We start from the raw sequence: 17020 nt of genomic DNA on the forward strand, positions 1-17020 counted from the left end.
CCTGTGATGTGCCTGCCAGGCGCTGGGGCTTGGTGCCCAGTGCCTGCTGGCTCAGAGTCTGGCCTTTGCTGCGCCAGGCCAAGTTGTAAAGCTCCTCCTCTTAGCTTATGGACTAGGTGTCTTAATTTAATTTAGGAGAGCTAAATAATTAAAAATGAGGCCAAAGTACATAAGAAAGCGGCAGCCTTTTATTGCAAATATGCACACACTCTTGGGCCAGGTTCTCCGGTCCACCAATGCGGGGGCCCAGGAAGTCAGGCCTGCTCCTGCCCGCAGGGGATTTTATGCATCGGTACTGGAAGGGGGCGGGCAGTGCCCGGGATAAGGGCATCATAGGGGCGTCTCCATAGGCCTGGCCGGGTAAGTTTTGATCTCTTGGGATTGACCTCACCTGGCGCATGCTGGGTTGATCTGTATCTTCCCAGGCCCGGGAAAGTTGGTGATGAAGAACCCGGAAGCAACATGGATTGTGCCTTCTTGTTCACCTTCCTCCATCTTGTCCTTTCTCCCTCACCCAAACACTAGGCTGCCAGGCCTAAGCCTGGAGACACAAAAAGGCCAGCTCAGCCGCCGGTTACAGCCTGCCAGGCCACCTGTGGCCGACGTCCGCGCATGCGCTCCTGGAAGCCCCCCCCCCCCCGCCCGCAGCCCTGCCGCCAGTTCTGATTGGCTCCGCGTGAGAGGCGGTCCTCGGTGACGTCACAGGGGTGCGCCTTTGGCAACGCCGTACAGGTAGGCTTTCCGCACGTCACAGACCCAGGCATTCGGTAACGTCACCGGGCGGTACAGTACCTGGAGCTGGGCGGTCTTCTCAGTGTGGAGTCTGGTAACCACGACCTCCCCGCCAGGTCTTGTGTGTTGCTGGCTGGAGAAGGATAATTGAAAAACTCAGACCGAGCACAGTGTTTATGTCCGTCAAAACTAGAAAACAGTCCGGGTGCGGCTGAGGCGGGGGGATCCCTTCAGTACAAGAGCAGCCTAGCAATATGGCACGACCCGATCTCTGTAGTCCTACCTCAGCGCCCCCGCCAGCTACTTGAACCCCAGGGTTCAATGCTCCAATGAGCTATGATCCCACCACAGCATTCCAGCCTGCAAGTCCGAGGTAAATCCTGTCTAAAAAAAAATTTAAAAAACGATCCAAGTGTGCAACAAAAAGGGATTGCTTAAATAAAACATGAGGCTGACTGGGCCCTGTAATCCCAGCATTTGGGAGCCCGAGGTGGGAGGATGGAAGGCTTGGCCTCAGGAGTTCAAGACCAGCCTGGGCAACATGACGAAACCCCCTCTCTACAAAAGATACAAAATTTAGCCAGGCGCGGTGCTGGCCTCCACTTTGGGAGGCCAAGGCAGGTGGATCACCTGAGGTCTGGAGTTCAAGACCAGCCTGGCCATGGTGAAACCTAGTCTCTACAAAAAAATACAAAAATTAGCCGGGTGGAGGCTGATACAGGAGAATCGCTTGAACCTGGGAGGTGGAGGTTGCAGTGAGCTGAGATCGCACCACTGCTCCCCAGCCTGCGTGACACAGCGAGACTCCAAAGTTTAACACCAGCTTAGGCAATGTAGTGAAACCCCGTCCCTATAAAACAAACAAAAAACCCAGGTGTAAATGTGTCCACCTGTGGCCCTAGCTACTTAGGCTGAGGCAGGAGCATCACTTGAGGCCAGGAGGTCAAGGCTGCAGTGAGCTATGATCATCCCACTGCTCTCCATCCTGAGCAATACAACAAAAGCCTGTCTCTAGATAGTTAGCTAGCTAGATAATTGATACATAGTTTTCTTTCTTTCTCGTTCGTTCTTTCGTTCGTTCTTTCTTTTGACAGAGTCTTTTTCTGTCACCTAGGCTGGGGTGTAGTGGTGCGATCTTGGCTCACTGACTCACTGCAACCTCTGCCTCCTGGGTTCAAGCGATTCTCCTGCCTCAGCATCCTGAATAGCTGGGAATTAAAGGCACACGCCAGCACGCCCAGCTAACTTTTTGTATCTTTAGTAGAGATGGGATTTCACCATGTTGGTCAGGCTGGTCTTGAACTCCTGACCTCTTGATCTGCCTGCCTCAGCCTCCCAAAGTTCTGGGATTACAGGCATGGGCCACGGCGCCCAGCCGATACATAGTTTTCTTTTTCTTTTTTTTTTTTTTTTTTGAGACAGAGTCTCGCTCTGTCGCCCAGACTGGAGTGCAGTGGCCCCATCTCAGCTCACTGCAAGCTCCGCCTCCCAGGTTCACGCCATTCTCCTGCCTCAACCTCCCCAGTAGCTGGGACTACAGGCGCCCACCACCTCGCCTGGCTAGTTTTTTTGTATTTTTTAGTAGAGACGGGGTTTCACCGTGTTAACCAGGATGGTCTCGATCTGCTGACCTCGTGATCCGCCCATCTCGACCTCCCAAAGTGCTGGGATTACAGGCTTGAGCCACCGCACCCAGCCTGATACGTAGTTTTCTATCAGAAATTTTTTTCCTAGATTTGAATATGTTTTTCTAAAGTAACATTCAACACATCAGCATTTTACAGTGTTATTAGTTGTTAATATGATTTTGTTTTTTCTGAAATACAGTATCCTTTACAAAAGCAGTTTTGTCTTTCAAAGCACGTAGATAGATCCTCAAGTGAATTTGTCTGATGTTGACGACCTTGGTACCATTTTGTCCACTTGATTGAAACAGTAATTTCAGGTCACTACTGGCCTTAGAGGAAGAGCCCAAAGGCAACAAACAAAGGTGCTGGCGTCCAGTTGCATTCTAGAAGCATTTTTGCCTTCACTTAAGGTTTCCCTTGATGAACATAGAAGTACTGTATGTAGAATTGACCCAGTGCTGCCCTGGCAACTTTGTATATTAGGCCAAATTTACATTTCTTACCTTCATGAGAGGCACCCTGGTAGGCTACTGGAGTTACACATGAAGACTTATCTCGGCTGCACTGTCCAGAAATGCAACACAGTCCAATCAAATAACATTCTCTGAGCGGGTTTCTTCAGCTGTAAAATAAGAATAACAAGTATACTCATGTAAAAGGACAGCTTATTGTATCTGAATGGTCTTTTATTTTCTATGAAACTCTCTTTAACACAGTATTTCCATTGCCATACCACATTTGTTTTTGGTTTTATTTTATGTATTTATTTATTTTTTGAGATGGAATCTGTTTTTGTTTTTGTGATGGAGTCTCACTGTTGTCACCCAGGCTGGATTGCAGTGGCATGATCTCGGCTCACTCCAACCTCTGCCTCTCAGGTTCAAGTGATTCTCCTGCCTCAGCCTCCTGAGAAGCTGTGATTACAGGTGCCCATCACCACACCTGGTTAATTTATTTTATATATATATATAATATATATCTACTTTTTTTTTTTTTTTTTTTTTTTTTTTTAAGTAAAGATGGGATTGCATATGTTGCCCAGGCTGGTCTCAAACTCCTGACCTCAAGTGATCCACCCACCTCGGCCTCCCAAAGTGCTGGGATTTTTGGCATGAGCCACCAAGCCCAGCTTGTTTTTTAAAAAGGATTTCTTGGCCAGTCTCGGTCGCTCACACCTGTAATCCCCGCACTTTGGGAGGCAGAGGTGGGCAGATCAACTGAGGTCAGGAGTTCGAGATGAGCCTGACCAACATGGAGAAACCCTGTCTCTACTAAAAATGCAAAATTAGCCAGGCGTGGTGGTGCGTGCCTGTAATCCCAGATACATGAACCCCTCAGACCTGAGGATGAGAAACTTTGCCTCAGTTCTTCCCAGGTGATCAGCCCAGGGGTAAGGAAGGAGAGGCCGGAAAAGAGGACCCAGGAGAAGGGCCCCCTCCTGGAATTTGAGGCCCACTCCCTCCTGCCCTGGCCTCTCGTTTGTTGAGGACTCCTCCATGCTCTGCCCCACTCCTGAAGCCGTGATGCATGAGAGGCTGCATTTGAGTACATGCCTCTGCAGCAGCCCTAAGCCCAAAGTGGGCAGTCTCACCTGCAGGGGATCAGAGTAACATGGCAGGAAGGGCGGGTGAAGGCCACCCTGGAACCACGCCTCTCTGCCCCCTCATGTCACTCGGGTGCACTCCTCCCTCACCTCACTCAGGCAGTGGCATGAGTTCAATGGGAATGATGCCCTGCTCCCTTTGCTGCCTCCTTTTAGTCTTGGGACTACCATAATACTTTCCCTTCCCCAGCCCTGCCAACCTGGTGGGACATTGGACTTCCCTCTCCGAGGGTCCTGGGGACAGGCCCATTCTGTGTCATACCTGCAGAGAGACCTTTTTTTTTCTCCAGGGCTTGAGGATCAGCCAGGTTTCATGAGTTAAATGCAGATCTGAATCATATCAAGTTGAGACTGGGGTACACACAGTCCTCTACTGAAAAGTAGCGAGGGATTCCAACTTGGTGAGAGGAAAAGTGGGGCAGAAGCAGACCAGACAAGGAGTTATCAGCTGGAAAAAGCCTGCCATCAAAGGCCTTGGTGAGTGCTGGGTGCAGTGGCTCACTCATCAGCACTTTGGGAGGCTGAGATAGGTGGATCACTTGAGGTGAGGGGTTTGAGTCCAGCCTAGGGAACATGGCAAAATCCTATCTCTACTAAAAATACAAAAATTAGCTAGGCATGCTGTGCTCTTGTAATCCCTGCTACTCAGGAGGCTGAGGCAGTAGAATCGCTTGAACTGGGGAGGCAGAGGTCGAAGTGAGCCGAGATTGTGCCACTGCATTCCAGCCTGGGAGACAGAGTGAAACTGTCTCAAAAAAACAAAAACAAAAAAACAAAAGAAAATGGCCTTGGCAGAAGGACCGGCCTGGCAGTGCCTTCCCTTGAGTTTCTCCTGGGTAGGCCTCTACCATGAGGAAGTGCTTTCTTCTTCCTGTCCATGGCCCACAGGAAAGGAGTGTGTGCTTCTGAGGGGTTTCGTGGGGCACTGTTGACAGAACTGGAAACTTTCTTCAGATGGAGTTTTTTTGTTGTTATTGCTGTTGTTGTTGAGATGGAGCCTTGCTCTGTCACCCAGGGTGCGGTGCAGTGGCGCACTCTTGGCTCACTGCAACCTCCGCCCCACCCTGGTTTCAAACCGTTCCCATGTCTCAGCCTCCTGAGTAGCTGAGATTATAGGCATGTGCCACCACGCCCGGCTAATTTTTGTATTTTTTTTAGAGATGGGGTTTCACCATGTTGGCAATGCTGGTCTCAAATTCCTGACCTCAAGTGATCCACCCACCTTGGCCTCCCAAAGTGCTGGGATTGCAGGCGTGAGCCACTGTGCCCAGCCCCTTCAGGTGGGTTTTGAGGCTTCACTACAATACTAGTTTCCCGTGGCTGCTGCAACAAATTACCACACACTAAATGTCAGTGCTTTTTATAAGGTGAAACAGGTTAGCTTGTGGGGCTTTTGTTGTGATTTTGATTTATTAGATTATTTAGTTTAAAGACAGTAATGCTCAGGTGTTATAAAATTATAAAAACAATCTTCACATTTCATAATTTTTTTTTTTTTGAGACAAAATTTCACACTTGTTGTTCAGGCTGGAGTTGCAATCTCGGCTCATCACAACCTCCACTTCCTGGATTCAAGAGATTCTCCTGCCTCAGCCTCCTGAGTAGCTGGGAATACAAGTGTGCGTCACCACGCCAAGGTAATTTTTGTACTTTAGTAGCAATGAGGTTTCACCATGTTGGCCAGGATGGTCTTATTCTCCTGACCTCATGATCTACCTGCCTCAGACTCCCAAAGTGCTGGGATTACAGGTGTGAGCCACCCCTCAGCCCACATTTTATAACTTTAAAGCAGTATTAATGGTAATTGCCTTAGGGAAAGACACTTTTGTTGTGATATGTAAGTATGATATTCAAGCTGTTCTGATGATAGACCATTGGTTCTGTCTGATTTTAATACTCCCCATGCTCTTGACTTTTTCTTTTTTTCTTTGAAACAGAGTCTTGCTGTGTCACCCAGGCTGGAGTGCAGTGGTGCAATCATAGCTCACTGCAACCTCCACCACTCAGGTTCAAGTGATCCTCCCACCACAGACTCCCTAGTAGCTGGGACTACAGGCGACTGCCACCATGCCTGGCTAATTTTTGTATTTTTAGTAGAGATGGGGTTTCACCATGTTGGCCAGGCTGTTCTCAAACTCCTGATTCACCTGCCTCAGCCTCCCGAAGTGTTTGGGTTACTGGAATGAGCCACTGCACCTGACTACCTCTTCTTAACTTTTTATAGCTGTTATATTGTTTGAATCTTAAGTAAATAAATGTTAGCTGAAAAGATACAGTTCAGGAGAATCTTCTGCTTCTGTTACTAAAAAATTATTTTTATAAGTCCAATAAAGTTACACTAATGTTTATGTTTGGAAAATAATACCTTTTCCGGCCAGGCATGGTGGCTTATGCCTGTAATCCCAGCACTTTGGGAGTCCAAGGTGGATGGATTTCCTGAGTTCAGGAGTTCAAGACCAGCCTGACCAATATGGTGAAACCCTGTCTCTGCAGAAATGCAAAAATTAGTCGGGCGTGGTGGCAGATGCCTATAGTCCCAGCTACTCAGGAGGCTGAGACAGGAAAATTGCTTGGACCTGGGAGGCGGAGGTTGCAGTGAGTGGAGATCCTGCCACTGCACTCCATCGTGGGTGACAGAATGAGACTCTGTCTCAAAAAAAAAAAAAAAAAAAAAAAAAAATTACCTGTTTCATTTAGTACTATCTGTATTAAATAATATTAGCTGGTATGTTTTTCTGGCTTTATAATGTGGTTCAGATTTCTGTAGAAATTCTGGCTGTATCTACATTACCTTAAAGTAATGGGATATTTCTTTTCCTTTCTTTTTTTCAGCTGGAGTTTCGCTCTTGTCGCCCATGCTGGAGTGCAATGGTGTGATCCTGGCTCACTGCATTCTCTGCCTCCCAGGTTCAAATGATTCTCCTAGCTCAGCCTCCTGAGTAGCTGGGATGACAGGCACCTACCACAACACCTGGCTGATTTTTGTATATTTAGTAGAGACGGGTTTCACCATGTTGGCCAGGCTGGTCTTGTACTCCTGATTTCGTGATCTGTCTGCCTCGGCCTTCCAAAGTGTTGGGATTACAGGCATGAGCCACCATGGTCAGCCTGTCTTTTCTTTTCAAAGTCACCCTTGGTGAAGAAATGTAAAATATGCACCAGTGAATATTACTTTGCTGAATATTGCGTAGTGAATATTAAGTATTTATTCTCACCTTTCAGACATGAACTTAATGAATTCAACACGTGAAGACTTACAACTTGATAAACGAGCTTCAGGAGGTAGGTCTTCAGTCTTAAGTCAGATTAGAAGATTATGTGAAATAATTATTGAATGCTTAGCAATGATTTTTTTAATGGTACCTTCCACATGAAATACTGTCTCTCTAACTTTAAATTATGTTCCAGGACAGGAGAATTCATCTTGTCAAATTTCTAATACTCTCTAGAACCATAAACTCATTTTCTTTTTATTAACCCATTATAAATACATGTAAATGTTGCATTTATGGGTAGACAGAACTAAAAGAACAATATTTGTCCTACTTTTGAGATGCAAGATTTATCTGATATAATGCATTGAACAGTTTATTATTGAAGTCTACACTAGTCAACTGAACAAGCATTCATCAAATGTCCACAATACCCAGGACATAAGAAGTTTCCTTTTAGAGTATGGAGCTATGCATATTATCTCTTAATTGTTAATTGTGGTTTGAAAGAAATATAAATATAATTGATTTTCTTACTTGTTTTGGCTCTGGAGTACAGACAAAAAAGAATGGAATCACACTGTTTAGATTTCCTAAAATGGAAGGACTGCCAGCAAGATCATATCCCTGGTCCCCCTTAGCAAATGACACCTGCTAGCTGTTCGCTGTTCTTTTTTTTTTTTTTTTTTTTTTTGAGATGGAGTTTTCCTCTGTTTCCCATGCTGGAGTGCAGTGGTGTGATCTCAGCTCACTGCAAGCTCCACCTGCTGGGTTCAAGCAATTCTCCCTGCCTCAGTCTCCCAAGTAGCTGGGATTACAGGCACCTGCCACCATGCCTGCCTAATTTTTTTATTTGCAGTAGAGTTTGGGTTTCACCATGTTGGTCAGGCTGGTCTGGAACTCCTGACCTCAGGTGATCTGCCCACCTCGGCCTCCCAAAGTACTGGGATAACAGGCGTGAGACAACCTGTCCTGCCTGCTAGTGGTTCTTGAGCACACTGAGTTCTGCTTTTTCCTAGCTTTAATGAATGTCTGGTTCTTCCTTTTTTTGTGCAGTGTATGTCAGCATTGTTTCAGTAATAAATACATTCTGGATCTTAGAAATAATATTAGTCACAGGTGCCAGGTGTGGTGGCTCACACCTGTAATCTCAGCACTTTGGGAGGCTGAGGCAGGCAGAGCATGAGGTTGAGGAGATCAAGACCATCCTGGCTAACACGGTGAAACCCCGTCTCTACTAAAAATACAAAAAATTAGCCAGGCGCCTGTAGTCCCAGCTACTCGGGAGGCTGAGGCAGGAGAATGGTGGGATCCCAGGAGGCGGAGCTTGCAGTGAGCTGAGATCGCGCCACTGCACTCCAGCCTGGGTGACAGAGCAAGCAAGACTCCATCTCAAAAAAAAAAAAAAAATTAGTCACAGGACAGAAAAATACTGCCTATTTTATAATAATCATATTTAATAACCCAAGTTATTAAACCCATTAGATTGAGAAAACTTGTATTCTTGTGATTTCAATAGTGAAGGAAGTATGGTATGCTAGAATCACTAAATTATGAAAGATGGTGGATCAGCTTTTTTGCAAAAAAATTTGGTAAGTCTGTTTTTTCCCCTTCAATTAAATTATAATACTGAGTAATTTTTTTATAATGTTGTTTTATTTAGGAAAGTAAATACAATGAGTAGGACTCAGCTCCAGTTTTCTGTTCCTGTTTTGCTTTTGAGACGGAGTTTTGTTCATGTTAACCAAGCTGGAGTGCAGTGGCGCTGTCTCGGATCACTGCAACCGCCACCTCCCAGGTTCAAGCGATTATCCTGCCTCAGCCTCCCAAGTAGGTGGGATTACTGGCACCTGCCACCATGCCCGGCTAATTTTTGTACCTTTTGTAGAGATGGTGTTTCACCATGTTGGTCAGGGTGGTCTCGAACTCCTGACCTCAGGTGATCCACCCACCTCAGCCTCCCAGTGTGCTGGGATTATAGGCATGAACCACCGTGCCCAGCCTCTCATACTGTGTGTTTTTTGTTTTTTTCTTTGAGATGGAGTCCAGGCTGGAGTGCAATGGTGCGATCTTGGCTCACTGCAACCTCTGTCTCCTGGGTTCAAGCGATTCTCCTGCCTCAGCCTCCTGAATAGCTGGGATCACAGGCATGTACCACCACACCCAACTAATTTTTTTTTTGTATTTTTTGTAGAGACGGGGTTTCACCGTGTTGGCCAGGCTGGTCTTAAACTCCTGACCTCAGGTGATCCACCCGCCCTTGGCCTTCCAGAGTGCTGAGATTACAGGTGAGAGCCACTGCACCCGGCCATGAGTGGATTATTTTTGTGGTTCACCTTTTAGACCATAGAGAATAACTTCCTGATGTTGCCATGGCATTTGTAAACTGCCATGGCATGGGTGGAAGTGTAGCAGTGAGGATGACCAGAGGTCACTCTCGTTGTTATCTTGGTTTTGGCTCACTTTTATACTGTAACCCATTTTATCAGCAAGGTCTTTATGACCTGTATATTGTGCTGACCTCCTCCCTCACCCTGTGACTTAGAGTGCCTTAACCATCTGGGAATGCAGCTCAGTAGGTCTCAGCCTCATTTTACCCAGCTCCTATTTAAAATCGAGTTGCTCTCATTCAAACGCCTCTGACAGTATTGCTGCTTTCTCTAAGGTTCCTGAAAGGGAGAGAGGAAATCTTAGATTTTTCATGGCTGTGAACCGCTGCAAGTATTTAGGAAATATTTACTACTTCCAGCCTCATAATCCTGCAGTCATTTGGCACCTGTGAATCTGGTGCGGGGGGAACTGCCCCATACATTCTGGAGCATTCAATCTAGTGGGGAAACATGTAGTAAGTAGGAGATATTTACTATGTAAGGTGTTAAGGTCTGGGATAGAATTAAGTAGAATAAGGGGATGGGGAGGCAGGGGGTGTGATTGGGGCAGCCTTGAGGATATGTGAGGAGCACATTCTGCAGTTGGCCTCACCTCTTTCTAAAACTTCCACTTTTTTCACTCTCAACTTCAACCATTGGTTCTTTTTTATTTTATAGAAAGTTTGTTAGAATTAGGTTTGTATATTTTCTTGTTGAATTAACAGAGTAATTTTATTTAACATCACTCTCTATTGTGACTGAAAGCCTCTAATCCTTTACTATTATTTGTTTATGGGCGTATTTGGTTTTTACAGCTATGATAATTATTTTATTTTGTGTTTCTTATATCAAAGAGTGTGTATACTAGAGTCTTTCTGATTTGGTGCTAATAAAATTAAGAATTTAAGACAAGTCTTGGGATGTTAGAGGAAAGCCAATCTAAGAACAAATAAATTATTAATTAATTAATTTTGAGTTGACATTTAAGTTGAGGTGTGGAGGTGGAGGAGACAGTTGGATAAATGAGTTTGGAAGTAAGGAGAAAGATCTGGGAATAGATGTACTTTTGGATTTTATAGTGGTGTTTTGATAGCAATTGTTGATATCACCAAAATAATTCATTAGTGAGTTCCCTGACAGCTCCCCGACCTTTGTTTTTAAAGAAACAGGGTTGGCTGGGTGTGGTGGCCCATGCCTGTAATCCTAGCATTTTGGAAGGAGGATCTCCTGAGTTTGGGAGTTCGAGACCAGCCTGACCAACATGGAGAAACACCATCTCTACTAAAAATACGAAATTAGCTGGGTGTGGTGGTGTGTGCCTGTAGTCCCAGCTACTTGGGAGGCTGAGGCAGGAGAATCAGTTGAACCCAGGAGGCAGAGATTGCAGTGAGCCGAGATCGCACCATTGCACTCCAGCCTGGGCAACAAGAGTGAAACTCTGTCTCAAAAAAAAAAAAAAAAAAAGAAAAGAAACAGGGTCTTCTTATGTTGTCCGGGCTGGACTAGAACTCCTCCTGCTCAAATTATCCTCCTGTCTCAGTCTCCTAAGTAGCTGGGGCTACAGGCACATGCCAGCATGTCCAGCTTTGAGCCACTCCCACCCATCATGTTGCAAAATATTTAAATGTTACATACAGAGGTGCGAGGGAGATGTGTATATAAACAATACCGTGTAAATTGCTTGAATCTTTTTTTTAGAGTTCTGTTTGGATGTGGCTTCAGACCAGGGATTAGTCAATTCATTTTTACTTTTTTTTCTTTCTTTCTTTTTTTTTTTTTTGAGGTGGATTCTCACTCTGTTGCCCAGGCTGAAGCGCAGTGGCAAAATCTCAGTTCACTTCAGCCTCCGCCTCCTGGGTTCAAGCGCTTCTCTTGCCTCAGCCTCCTGAGTAGCTGGGACTACAGGTGCCGGCCACCATACACTGCTGATTTTGTTTGTTTGCTTGTTTGTTTTTTGTATTTTTGGTGGAGACGGGCTTTCACCATGTTGACCCGGGTGGTCTCGAACTCCTGACTCATGTGATCCACCTGCCTCGGACTCCCAAAGTGCTGGGATTACAGGTATGAGTCACTGTGCCTGGCTGTTTTATTTTACATTTTTAAATCACAATTTTTATACCTATTCAAAAGTAGAGAAAATAGTACAATGACCACTAAAATACTCATTCCTCAATTTCTGTGATCTTTAAGATTGTCCCACATTTTGTTCTTCTATTCCTTTACCTCCCTTTGCAGGAATATTGTAAAGCAAATCAGTCATCACATCATTTAATCTGTTCAGTGTACATCCCTGAACAGCATTTATGTATTCCTACACAGCCACTGTCTCATCACATCTGACAAAATTAACAATTATTTTTTGGTGTCAGCTCATATGCAGCCCTTACTTGAGTTTCCTCACTCTTTTCTTTCTTTCTTTTTTTTTTTTTGAGACGGAGTCTTGCACTGTTGCCCAGACTGGTGTGCTCCAGTGATTCTCCTGCCTCAGCCTCCTGAGTAACTGGGATTACAGGCACATGACACCACACCTAGCTAATTTTTGTATTTCTAGTAAAGGCGGGGTTTCACCTTATTGGCTAGGCTGGTCTTGAACTCCTGACCTCAGGTGATCCTCCCACCTTGGCCTCCCAAAATACTGGGATTACAGGCATGAGCCACTGTACCCAGCCAGGTTTCCTCACTCTTACCTGAACAGTGTCTCATTTTCTCATTATCTGAAAAATTTAGCTTTAAATCTGGATCCAAACAATCTTCATGTGCTAACTTTGGTTGTTATGCTTCTTGTAATCTAAACTGGCCTCTGCTTACCTTACTTTTTTATTTCACATTCCATGAATTCTTTGTGCAAAGTGTTTTTTTTTTTTTTTTTTTTTTTTTCCAATGGCGTGCTCACGAGGTTGAAGGGGTAAAGAACATTGATCTTGTTGTTTGAGTATAGATGAAAATTTAGCCTGAAATGTGCCAGTTTGCAGCAGCCAATGGAGCAGGGTTATTACAGTCATGAGCAGTTCATAGCAAAAGGCTGCTTCCAAATAGTACTTGCAGGCCGGGTGCAGTGGCTCATGCCTGTAATCCCAGCACTTTGGGAGCCCGAGGTGGGTGGATCACTTGAGGTCAGGAGTTTAAGACCAGCCTGGCCAATATGGTGAAACTCTGACTCTACTGAAAAGTACAAAAATTATCCAGGTGTGGTGGCAGGCACCTGTAATCTTAGCTACTCAGGAGGCTGAGGCAGGAGAATCACTCGAACCCAGGAGGTGGAGGTTGGAATGAACCAAGATCACGCTACTGCACTCCAGCCTGGGTGACAGAGCAAGAGTCCATGTCAGAAAAGAAAAGAAAAGAAAAGGAACAAAAGAAAAGAAAAGAAAAGAAAAGAACCAAATAGTACTTAGGTTCTATTATTTATTGTCTATAATGATTTTCTTTCTCTCTCTTCTTCCTAAGGATATTGAAAAATAGAGTTTATTCTTTTAAGATCTTAGAGTTATTAAGATTGTCTTGGGACCAGGACACTTAAATTTGCCAAAATCTGACTGTTAATGATGGGTCAATTTTTATTTATTTATTTATCTATTTATTTATTTACTTTTGAGATAGAGTCTCGCTCTGTCACCCAGACTGGAGTGCAGTGGCGCGATCTCTGCTCACTACAAGCTCTGCCTCCTGGGTTCACACCAATCTCATGCCTCAGCATCCTGAGTAGCTGGGACTATAGGCGCCCGCCACTACACCCAGTTAATTTTTTGTATTTTCAGGAGAGACGGGATTTCCCCGTGTTAGCCAGGATGGTCTCGATCTCCTGACCTTGTGATCTGCCCACCTCGGCCTCCCATAGTGTTGGGATTACAGGCATGAGCCACCGTGCTTGGCTATTATTATTATTTTAATATTTAAAATATTTATTTCTCAGCCTTGGGATTCTGACATGTAAAAATGCAAGTATTTTCAAAGATAGAAAACATATACAGTTATCATTACAATGGGAAAACTCAGAATATGCAATCTTGGAGCAGTGCCCTCCACCAGCCCCCCAGCTAATAACTACAGCTGCAAGCATGATTCTCATGCTGTCTTGTACCTAGTGTTCAGCTAGTGGCACAGCTTCTTCACTCATGGGGAAGGACCATCAGCAAATGGCACTCAAGCATGGGGCTTGAGAAAGATCCCACACACTCAAGGCCATGTTGGAAACATTTCATGAAAGGATTAGGTAGGTTACCCCTGGATTTCTGCCCCAGAGTTTATCAAGACTGATATTAAAGTAAATGCATTGTAAGCCACACATACAAGTTGTGAGTGAAGGCAACAGAGTGGCTTTTTTTTGTCCTGTGTTATAGGCTTTAATTAAATTGTGGCCTTTGATTGGGGTCAGGATTTTGTGATTATTATTATTTTTATTATACTTGAAGTTCTGGGGTACATGTGGAGAACATGCAGTTTTGTTACATAGCTATACACATGCCATGGTTGTTTGCTGCACCCATCAACCCCTCATCTACATTAGGTATTTCTCCTAATGCTATCCCTTCTTTAGCCCCCCACCCCCAGACAGGCCCTGGTGTGTGATGTTCCCCTCCCTGTGTCCATGTGTTCTCATGGTTCAACTCCCACTTATGAGTGAGAACATGCAGTTTTTGGTTTTCTGTTCTTGTGTTAGTTTGCTAAGAATGATGGTTTCCAACTTCATCCATGTTCCTGCAAAGGACATGAACTCACCCTTTTTTATGCCTGCATAGTATTCCATGATGTATATGTGCCACGTTTTCTTTATCCAGTCTATCTTTGATGAACTTTTGGGTTAGTTCCAAGTTTTTGCTATTGTGAATAGTGCCACAATGAACATACATGTGCATGTGTCTTTATAGTAGAATGATTTATAATCCTTTAGGTATATGCCCAGAAATGGGATTGCTGGATCAAATGGTATTTCTGGTTCTAGATCCTTGAGAAATCACTACACTGTCTTCCACAATGGTTGAACTAATTTGCACTCCCATCAACAGTGTAAAAGCATTGCTATTTCTCCACATCCCCTCCAGCATCTTCTGTTTACTGACTTTTTAATGATCGCCATTCTAACTGGAGTGGTTTTGATTTGCATTTCTCTAATGACCATTGATGATGAGCTTTTTTTCCATATGTTCTTTAGCTGCATAAATGTCTTCTTTTGAGAAGTGTCTGTTCAAATCCTTTGCCCACTTTTGACGGGGTTGTTTTTTTCTCGTAAATTTGTTTAAGTTCTTTGTAGATTCTGGAAATTAGCCGTTTGTCAGATGGACAGATTGCACAAATTTTCTCCCATTCTGTAGGTTGCTTGTTCATTCTGATGATAGTTTCTTTTGCTGTGTAGAAGCTCTTTTAGTTTAACTAGATCCCGTTTGTCAATTTCGGCTTTTGTTGCCTTTGCTTTTGGTGTTTTAGTCATGAAGGCTTTGCCCATGTCTATGCCCTGAATTGTATTGCCTAGGTTTTCTTCTAGGGTTTTTATGGTTTTAGGTCTTATGTTTAGGTCTTTAATCCCTCTTGAGTTAACTTTTGTATATGGTGTAAGGAAGGGGTCCAGTTTCAGTTTCTGCATATGGCTCAAGCAGTTTTCCCAACACCGTTTATTAAACAGGGAATCCTTTCCTCATTGCTTGTTTTTGTCAAGTTTGTCAAAGATCAGATAGTTGTAGATGTGTGGTGTTATTTCTGAGGCCTCTGTTCTGTTCCATTGGTCTATATATCTGTTTTGGTACCAGTACCATGCTGTTTCAGTTACTGTAGCCTTGTAGTATAGTTTGAAGTCAGGTAGCATGATACCTCCAGCTTTGCGCTTTTTGCTTGTGGGTTCTTTTTTGGTTCCACAGGAAATTTGAAGTAGTTTTTTTCCAATTCTGTGAAAAAAGTCAATGGTAGCTTGATAGGGATAGCATTGAATCTATAAATTACTTTGGGCAGCATGGCCATTTTCACAAACTGATTCTTCCTATCCATGAGCATGGACTGTTTTTCCATTTATTTGTGTCCTCTCTTATTTCCTTGAGCAGTGGTTTGTAGTTCTCCTTGAAGAGGTTCTTCACATCCCTTGTAAGTTGTATTCCTAGGCATTTTATTATTTTGGTAGCAGTTGTGAATGGTAGTTCACTCATGATTTGGCTCTTTGTTTGTCTGTTATTGGTGTATAGGGATGATTGTGATTTATACACATTGATTTTGTATCCTGAGACTTTGCTGAAGTTACTTGTCAGCTTAAGGAGATTTTGGGCTGAGATGATGGGGTTTTCTAAATATACAATCATGTCATCTGGAAACAGAAATTTGACTTCCTCTCTTCCTATTTGAATACTCTTGATTTCTTTCTCTTGCCTGATTACCCTGGCCAGAGCTTCCAATACTATGTTGAATAGGAGTGATGAGAGAAGGCATCCTTGTCTTGTGCCACTTTTCAAAGGGAATGCTTCCAGTTTTTGCCCATTCAGCATGATATTGGCCATGGGTTTGTCATAAATAGCTCTTATTATTTTGAGATATGTTTAATCAATACCAAGTTTATTGAGAGTTTTTAGCATGAAGGGGTGTTGAAATTTGTCAAAGGCCTTTTCTGCATCTATTGAATTAATCATGTGGTTTTTATCATTGGTTCTGTTTATGTGATGGATTACGTTTATTCATTTGCATATGTTGAACCAGCCTTGTGTCACAGGTGTGAAGCTGACTTGATCGTGGTGGATAAACTTTTTGATGTGTTGCTGGATTTGGTTTGTCAGTATTTTATTGAGGATTTTTGCATTGATGTTCGTCAGGGATATTGGCCTGAAATTTTCTTGTTTATTGTGTCTCTGCCATGTTTTTTCTGGGTGTTGCTGGCCTCATAAAATGAGTTAGGGAAGAGTCCCTCTTTTTCTATTGTTTAGAATAGTTTCAGAAGGAATGGTACCAGCTCCACTTTGTACTTCTGTTAGAATTTGGCTGTGAATCTGTGTGGTCCTGGACTTCTTTTTGTTGGTAGGCTATTAATTACTGCCTCAATTTCGGGACTTGTTATTGATCTATTCAGGGATTTGACTTCTTCCCGGTTTAGATTTGGGAGGGTGTATGTGTCCAGGAATTTATCCATTTCTTCTAGATTTTCTAGTTTATTTGCATAGAGGTGTTTATAGTATTCCCTGATGGTAGTTTGTATTTCTGTGGGATCAGTGGTGATAGCCCCTTTATCATTTTTTATTGCCTCTATTTGATTCTTGTCTCTTTTCTTTATTGTTAGTCTGGCTAGTGGTCTTTCTATTTTTGTTGATCTTTTCAAAAAATCAGCTCCTGGATTCATTGAATTTTGAAGGGTTTTCCTTCAGTTCTGCTCCAATCTTAGTTATTTCTTGTCTTCTGTTAGCTTTTGAATTTGTTTCCTCTTGCTTCTCTAGTTCTTTTAATTTTGATGTTAGGGTGTCAATTTTAAATCTTTCCTGCTTTCTCTTGTGGGCCTTGAGTGTTATA

At 43.7% G+C, this 17020-nt stretch overlaps 1 protein-coding gene across 2 annotated transcripts in view; it reads right to left on the reverse strand.

The window, feature by feature from the left end:
* The window catches only part of LOC104673834 (septin-7-like), a 34076-nt gene extending 33494 nt beyond the window's left edge, over positions 1-582 (reverse strand). For both annotated transcript variants that reach the window (XR_004058014.1, XM_030932742.1), the window contains exon 1: positions 392-582. The gene's annotated coding sequence lies outside the window, so the exon portion shown is untranslated. The remainder of the gene's footprint in view (positions 1-391) is intronic.
* Between the last annotated feature and the right edge of the window lie 16438 nt (positions 583-17020).

This window comes from Rhinopithecus roxellana, chromosome 6, assembly GCF_007565055.1.
Source record: "Rhinopithecus roxellana isolate Shanxi Qingling chromosome 6, ASM756505v1, whole genome shotgun sequence".
In the NCBI taxonomy this organism is placed as follows: domain Eukaryota; kingdom Metazoa; phylum Chordata; class Mammalia; order Primates; family Cercopithecidae; genus Rhinopithecus; species Rhinopithecus roxellana.